Genomic DNA, 8,874 nt, shown 5'->3' with positions numbered 1-8,874 from the left:
AACCTAAACCTTGTCAATGCTTACAATGTTTCCCTAGAGTAAGGAAATGTACAAATGTTTAGAATGAACAAAGTTTTTTTCTTATAAGACTCTCTTTTTCTTTATTGTGCACAAATAATAAGCAGTATGCATGCTTAGAATCAAGTTTGTGGAGATGACGTCTTCCAAACACCAAGTAGAGCTTGTCACTCTACTATGGAACATTGATATGAAGACATGCTTGCCATAGCCTTAGGCTCTCAAGCACCAAATGGATTAGTCATCCATTCTGGAACGATGTCGTAGGGTAAGATAGGGATCCTCTACCCGCTAGAAAAAAGGACTAAAGAATAGGCTTTATCTTCTCTACCACATAGTCGAGGACGAATATGATTTCAAGAGAGAGGTAATGACATAATAACTAATATCGAATTCTCCTAAATGATTTTCTCAAGTTAAACTAATCATTTAATATGGGGAAGTACCATGGGAGAAAAAGCTAGAATATTGGTTAAGCTGGCAGACCCCAGCTATAGTAGGAATCCACAAGAGGAAAAATAGGGATCCAAAAGGGGGGCCATCTGAAAAAGAGCAATGTGCAACAATGGGCTTTAAAGACCCTAAGGTTCAGCCCATTAAGACTTGCAAAATACTAAGGTTCTAAAATTTAAAGGCTGTGTCCAAAGGTCCCTGTGCGCACCTAAAGATTGGTAAAAACTGCCAAATTTTTAGTGTGTGTGTGCCTAAAAAGTGTATAATCTGCACGGTTAATTCAATGTTTTGATTGCATAAATGATGTGTGCAATGATGAAATGCTACGTTTTTGTGCTCAAAACAGGGATTTACACACTCTAATTGCGACAATTTTTGACCTAATTTTGCCGGTTTAATTGCCTAGTCTTGATTTTATTGATAAAATTGTTGGCAATTGAATTGATGTGATTTGTGCAATTTTATTTGGCTGCACCATTCCTCAATGTGTGGAGAATTTGTAGAAATATTTTGGGTATTTTTCGGATACTTTTTGCAAATTTTTGGAGATTTTTTGTTAATTTTTGTATTAATTTTTAGATAATTCCATAAAAATTTGATTTTTGTGATCTTTATGAGCTATTTTGTGTGTGCGAATTTACGGCATCATTTTGTTCGCATTTGTGCCCTCCGTGGTCGAGTTTTGAGCGTTTTACTATTTCCAAGGGTCGGGTTGACGATTGTGTCGCAAATCGCATTTTCGATAAAATTTTCTATTTCGATGTGTTTCTGCATGTCGAAAATGATCTATTGTGAATGACGATGATTTTCTAAGATTCCTAAAAATTTTCAGGAATTTTTTGAAAATTTTTGGCGATTTTTGGGTTTTTTTTGGCGATATTTGGAGTTTTCGGCCCATTTTGGTATTTCTTGGAAATTTAAAAATAAAAAATAAAAAAATAATTTTAAAAAAATGGGTTTCGGGCTTCGATACCATGCCTTGCGGCGCATAAAAAATCTTCGAGTCGGATAGACCTTTACGGTCCCTGGGGATAATTTCTTGCGACGTTAAAACTTTCTTCTTCTTCTTTTTCTCTCCGGGTGAACACCACCCATCCAACACACACACATACACTCATATTCTCTCTCCTCCCTCCAATTATCTCTCTCTCTCTCTAACTCACTCTCCCCGTCTCACTCTCTCTCTAGCTTTTCTCCCACTCTCTCTCTCTCTCTACTCTCTCTCGCTCTCTGCTCACTGCATGAACCCCTCCTTTGTCGTTTCTGACTTTCCCACCCTCCCCCCCCCCTCGTTTATAAGTGACACGGGGTCACGTTCAAGGGATCTACGACAGGGGCGCGCTTTCGGCATCGCGTGGATTTGAGACCGTCGGATATCCGCAGCAGGGGGGGGCAGGCTTTATGTACGCACGGACTCGCCATACCTGCACGGATGCGTGTTAGGCGAGTTGGATAGAGCGTGGGAGTCTGAGGGTGAGGTCTGGGGCTCGAGCAGCGAGCGCTGCGAAGGGGCGCTAAATCTTTTAGGTCACGCCCTTTTGGATCAACGGTGGATCCAACTGGCACCGTTGATCCCTCGACGCGACCCCGTGTTCATTATCAACGAGAGGGGGGGGGGGGGGGGGGGGGGGGGGGGGGAGCCTCGTTGATAATGAACACGGGGTCGAATCGAGGGATGCCGCCTTCAGGGCTACCTCAATCAGCGCTGCTGCCCGCCACGTCAAAAGTTGTCAAAAGGTCAACGGCTCCGCGCATGCAGATAAGTGACAGGTGATTAAATTTTTATTTATTTACTTTTTATTGTTATTATTGTCAATTTCAATTCATTAAAAAGGAATCCAAATATAAAACATAAAAAAAAAGCCAATTAGAAAATTAAAAAGGGCTTTAAAAAACCATTAAAAAAAATAAATAATAAATAATAAAAAAAATTTAAAAAGGGAGTAAAAAATCATTTTAAAAAATTACCAAAAAAAGGGGAAAAAAACCTTGCAAAAATTTAAAAAAGAGTTTAAAAAATCACAAAAAAAAATAAAATTGTATTGTCACCTTGCCAGATGGCAAGGGCCCATGTAAAAGTCGACGGGCTGTTAGGTAGTTGGCAACCATCTCTTGAGAAGAGCTCTTCTGGATGTAAACAGGACAAATCCTATATAAGAATAGAAAGCCCCACAGGCATGTGGGGGAGTTTTGGGGTAGCCATACCTGTTGTGTGCACATTACATTGGTGGAGAAGTGGGGTACTGTTTTCAGCACCACCTTTCCCCCCATTGCACACAGTAGGGGCCTAGTCCAGATTTTTCCTCAGCCCCCATCGAAGTGGTCACCTACACAGTCGAAATGAGCTAGCCTTTCTCACCGCGTCAGACCCCTAGCTCCCCCCACTTTCAAGATGCATCAATGAATCTTAAGTTTAGTATGCCCTCCCCTCCCATGGAGCAGCTCGTTCAGGCAGTTAGTGAGTTGATCATTCAGGTGAACCAGACTAATCAACCTCTGCTAAGCCAGAATCACACTAATCAAACCCTTCTTAATCAATTCTCTACTACACAGCATACCCGTCTCGATCCCAAAATCCGACCAAGCCTTTCTCAGGCCTACCCACCGAGGATGTCCTCTCTTGGCTCCCCGATCATTTCCACAATGTTGCAACCTAACACAATTGGCCAGCTCATAAACAAGCCATGGAAGCTAGCACCTTGCTGGAAGGCGTGGCTGCTACTTGGTACATTCAGCAATCACAAGAAGTCAAGCAAGACTGGAATGCTCTCAGGTCCATGTTGATACGTGATTTCGCCCATAACAACATCACTCAAACAGCCCTACAACAACTTAAGCAACTTAAGCAGCAGCACCAAGAACCGGTGGCACAATTTGCAGTGAAGATGACGCAACTGTTACTGTGGGCTGATCCGACCATGTCAGAAGAAATGAAACTTTTCTTCTTGTGGCCTCGCCTTCGTCATGACATCTCGAGAAGGGTGCACGATCAAGGGCCAACCTCGTTTCACTCCGCAATTCAGATTGCTCAGAGGATAGAAAGTAGTGACCGATCAGAAGAAACCCCATCTTTCCATCCATCCACCTATGCCCAATGCTATTCATCCGCCTGTCGATACTACTTCACCAATGGATGTGGATGTACAAAACGTGCAAGTTAACCCCAGACAGCCACACCAACCACCCAATTCTGTTGGATGATTAATAATCTATGTCATCATCCATATTAGCGATCCACACTGTCATCGTGTGAGATACAAAACGGCCTGCATTCCAATGAACGTCACACGGCTTGTAACTACCTCATCCTTTTGTATATAACTGCACCTCCTCGGATCAATACAACATACGCTTCTAGCCATCGCTTCTTGGCTCTCTCCCTCTACGTGTCATCTGGCTTAACAGCCTCTCTCTCTCACTCTCTCTCTTTCAGTGAGTTCCCTTTTCTCACATGGTATCATCGCAGCCAGACAGCAGGCTGATGCCCTGCTTCCATCGCTTGTGCTCACCCTTGCTTCCATAGACCTCACGCGCTGCAAATCTGGCACTCATGCCTCCCGAACTGCCGGCCTGCCGGACCCCAACAACTGCTGCGCCTCTACACTCCTGGGATGAGAGTCATTCCCTGCTCGAGGGCTTCCACACACCCACTGCTTCCATAGACCTCACGCGCTGCAAATCTGGCACTCATGCCTCCCGAACTGCCGGCCTGCCGGACCCCAACAACTGCTGCGCCTCTACACTCCTGGGATGAGAGTCATTCCCTGCTCGAGGGCTTCCACACACCCACAGCAAAACTGCCGGTTCCAAAGCCCTCCTCCATGCACGGGCAGCGTGCTACAGACACGATCGCGGTAAACCTTGCCTCCTGGGACAAGCCACGACATAAACATGCAGACGCCGCTTTCTTAATCCCCGGCCTTGGGCCCTCTACCACCCTGCCCAACCCACGCTGCGCGCACAGCTCTGTCACTGTATCTTCCTTCAAGCTGAGCCTACTCTCTTGCCGAGCTGCGCACACCAATTATGAAGATGACGAAGATGCTGCACGAACCTTGCAGCCTTCCTCTTCCTCGGTGGAGCCAACCTCTGTTGCAAGCGCAACTGCTGATGCCTCCCGATATTGCAATGAAAGGGATGCCGATTCTGATGGTAACGTCACCATCATCGAAGCCTTTCTTAGAAACCTGGTTCCTGCAGAACCTAATGTGGAAGTTCAACCCACCCAGGCCCTACCCATTTTACACTCTGCCCTCTCGACATGCCATGTTGCACATGCTTCAGCCAAGCCACCCACAAACCCTGCAGAAGAAGATGCTGTTGCACATCCTGCAGATGCCGATAGCGTTGCCCACCCTCCAGCAAACGATGCTGCCGCGGGCAGCATTGCAATCAACAATATTGCTGACACACCTACCCCTCCTGCAGATGAAGACGTTGCTGCTGCCAATGGAGCCGCTGATGTCAAACCCCTGCACCCGGTAGCCATAATTGCAGCCAAAGCTGCTGCCAATCTTGCCACCAATCACGAAGATGTGGCTCTTGCTGCTTTAGCCTCTAATTCGCATTCGGAGTTCTCCCCTGAAGCAATTACATCAGCCCCTTCTAAGGCCCCTTATTCTGCACATCCTCCATCAATTGCCTCGTCCATTTGCAAGTTCTGCAACCAAACCCCTCACAAACTCGGCTCTCACACACGAGATGATGCCGAAAATGCTGCTGCTGAAGACAATGATGCTGAGGTGAAAACCGTACAGACGGAAGCCACCAAAGCACCCAAACCTGCTGACGCAACCTCAGTTACCGCTGCTGCAATCCCTGCGGCCAACGCCGCTGCCATCCGGCTTGCTTAAGTGGATGCTAGTGATGTTATCCCGACCGTTGCCAAAGGTGCAATTCACACCCTCCTGTCCTCCCTTGCAGCAAACCACGGCCATTCTGACCTGCAGCCAGCCGTCACAGGCTGCACGTCGTTCGAGGCTCACCTAACGCCTCTTTCTGCTGTGGTGAGGTGTTGCCCCCCCACTACCACAGTTTCATCTTCACATCGTGTCCCTCATCTGGGGCAACCCCGACATCTGCAACTCGCAGCTCCTGAGTCGCCAGCTATCACTTGTGCTGCACCCTCTGGCACTTTCAGGCCACCAAGCCCTGCTGCCGAACCTGGTCATACTCCTGCGCTGTGCTCTTCAGCCTCTTCAACGGCAACCCTCACCCTCAGGCCACCCGCTGCTACAACTGCAACAACAAAACTCCCTGGGGAAATCTCCTTCCCTCAAGGACACCTACTGCATATTCCTGTCGATGACACACTCTATCTGTCTAGCTGCCTCGTACTGCTGGCCGCTATCCGACAGTCCCCACTCAATGACGGTTCTACCTATAACTCTCCTTCGCTGCCCGACCTGAGCAACAAACCCTGCCAACCAGTGGCTCCCTTTTATACTTCACTTGCTGGTGCATCTGCCGACAGTAGACAAGTAATCTCTGAATCCACTTTCCTTTCCAAGCTGGACACTCTTGATATTGCTTACACAGTATTGCCTCTCTCCCTTGAGCACCAGTTCAGCCATTTACCTTTTGAGAGCCTCTTCCACACCGACGTTCAGGTCGGTGATCCCACTGTAATGCATCCCTTTCCTTCGACATTCTCCAATGGCATTTCTCTTCTTCTGAGAGCTGCAATACTCGAAGATGTCTTGCATATAACACCACCTCTTTACCCCATATCATGGTCTTCTACTACCTTTGACCCTGGTGGCCTCACTGAGCAGAGCCCTTTCTTGCATCCTCAGGTGTCATCTGGCTTACAGCCTCTCTCTCTCACTCTCTCTCTTTCAGTGAGTTCCCTTCTCTCACAAATTCTCGGCATTCCCCTTACGTTAACCGCCGATCTGTACCTGAGCGGGATGCCCAAGGACGGCCTAAATGCTTTTACTGCAACATTTACGGACATGTCAAGCGGCACTGCCGCCGTTGGCTGGCCACTCAACAACTGCAGAACTCCCAAGTGGCCGTCGCCGATTCAGCAACCTTTGCGGCCTTGCTGGAAAACCTCTAAGCGGGTGGCTGATGGGAGGGACCCACCCGCATTTCCAGGCCACTACCTCTTCCAATCGCCAGGTATGCTCTACTGTTTTTCACTTGTATGACACTACTCAGGAAGCCCTTTTGGAGGAAGCCCTTTTGGATTCTGGAAGTACCATTTCTTCAATTAGCTCTCATCTAGTCACCCAATTAGGTCTACACACATCCACTACCAGCCCAATTTCTTTTTTGTTCGGAGATAACAAAGAAGTCTATACATCAACCACAGTAGCTCACTGCACTTTTTACATTTCCAATAACCTTTTTATACCTTCTATGTTCTCCCTAGACAACTCTTTCCCATCACCCTAGGATATGATTGGTTCATCAAACAAAAAGCCCGCTTACAATTTGATACCCACCATTTAGTTCTACCCCAGAACCTTCCTATCCCTTTGCTGTACTCCCAGTCAGGACCCAACTTTGTCCAGACCCAATGCACTATCATTGATGTCGAAACCCGCACCATAGACATCAGATCACTCCTTCGTCAATTCCCAACCCTCTTCCAGAAATCCCTCAGACCCTCTACAGTCAGCCTTCCTATTTCTCATTCTATCCAGACCACTCATGACCGCCCCATTAAGATGGCCACACGCAGAAGGTCCCCAAAGGAGAATGCCATCATCAACGATGCAGTACAAGACATGCTGGCCAAAGGCACCATCAACCCCTCTAACAGTTCTTGGGCATCCGAACCCCATCTGGTCAGAAAGGACGATGCCTCCTACCACTTCTGTATCGACTTCAGACCACTTAACAAAATTACAATACATGATCTCTACCCTCTGCCCAGAATCCATGATCTGCTGGACCAACTGGGAAAATCCCACTACTTCACTTCACTTGACCTGGCGTCTGGGTATTGGCAGATACTACTCAACCCTAGGGATGCTCACAGGATGGCTTTCAGAACACCCACAGGTCTTTACCAATTCAATCGAATGCCATTTGGCTTATCTGATGCAGGGAGCTCATTCCAGCGAACGACTAAATATATTTTTTAGGATTTGATACAAAAAGAAGTGGTATTGGTGTACTTGGATGACATTCTGGTCCACACACCCACTTGGGAACAACATCTGCAGGTTCTTAGTGAGGTTCTTACTCGCATCCGCCGATTCAACTTACAGCTGTAGTTGAGAAAATGCCACTGGGGTGCCACCAAACTTAAATTTTTGGGCTTCATCATCTCAGCAGATGGTATTCAAGTGGACCCTGCAAAAATTCTAGCCATTCAGAACTATCCACCACCTTCGAATCTCAAAAATCTACAAAGTTTTCTTGGGATGGTGAATTTTTCATTGAGGTTTATCCCTCATTTGGCAAGCCTCACCTTCCCTCTGCGACAACTCCTTAAAAAAGGCACAAAATACAGATGGTCAGATAAATGCCAACACAGCTTTCAAGAACTTAAGCAGGTGATTCAAAAGTCAGCCATGCTATCCCATCTTGACTTCAATAAACCTTTCCTATTGCAAACCAACGCATCAAACCAAGGTTTAGGAGCTACATTATTGCAGCAAGATTCCAATAGCAGATGGCGTCCAATTTCTTTCATAAGCAGAGCTTTAACAGCTGTAGAGAAAAATTATGCAACTATAGAGAAAGAACTTTTAGCAATTGTGTGGGCATTTACAAAGTTCCATCCATATTTGCATGGAACCCATGTCACAGTGGAGAGGGATCATCAACCCTTAGTCAGCCTTCTACACAAACACCATCCCCCGAGACGGCTTCTCTGATGGACGCTGGCCTTACAAGAGTTCACCTTTGACCTCAAATACCGCCAAGGAGCTACCAACTACATTGTAGATGGCCTTTCCCGCACTGAATTTACAGCGGCGCAATTTCAAATGCCATTGCCACAGGATCTTCCCGTGCAGCTAGACCGGATGGCCTATTTTCAACACCAAGACCCCGCCATCCAACAAATCATTTGTCAGCTCAGAACCCAAAATCTGCATCCAAATCATTAGAGATTCTTGATCATAGATCAGGCCCTTTATTATCAAGCCAATAATCAACCTCCAAGGATCTATTTGCCACAAGCATTATGGGCTCCCTATCTGGAGTACTATCACAAACACCCATTGGCAGGTCATCTGGGTTTTCATCGCAATCTCCAACGCATGCGCACTTGTTTTTATTGGCCACACATGCGGCAAACCATCTCTCATTTTGTTCAAAATTGCGCAACATGTCTGGTAACCAAAAATCCCCCAGCCAACCTAGGATTTTTAGAACCCATACAGGTTCAGGAACCTTTCCAGATGCTAGGCTGGGATTTGCTTGGTCCATTTCCCACCTCCTTAG

General features: G+C 46.7%; 1 pseudogene; it reads left to right on the top strand.

The window, feature by feature from the left end:
• Window positions 1-3,644: 3,644 nt before the first annotated feature.
• On the top strand, window positions 3,645-6,623 carry LOC147450610 (uncharacterized; annotated as a pseudogene).
• The last annotated feature ends 2,251 nt before the right edge of the window (window positions 6,624-8,874 follow it).

The sequence above is a fragment of the Adiantum capillus-veneris genome, chromosome 9, assembly GCF_014529385.1.
Source record: "Adiantum capillus-veneris isolate H3 chromosome 9, ASM1452938v2, whole genome shotgun sequence".
Taxonomy (NCBI): domain Eukaryota; kingdom Viridiplantae; phylum Streptophyta; class Polypodiopsida; order Polypodiales; family Pteridaceae; genus Adiantum; species Adiantum capillus-veneris.
This window is presented reverse-complemented; position numbering and strand designations above follow the sequence as displayed.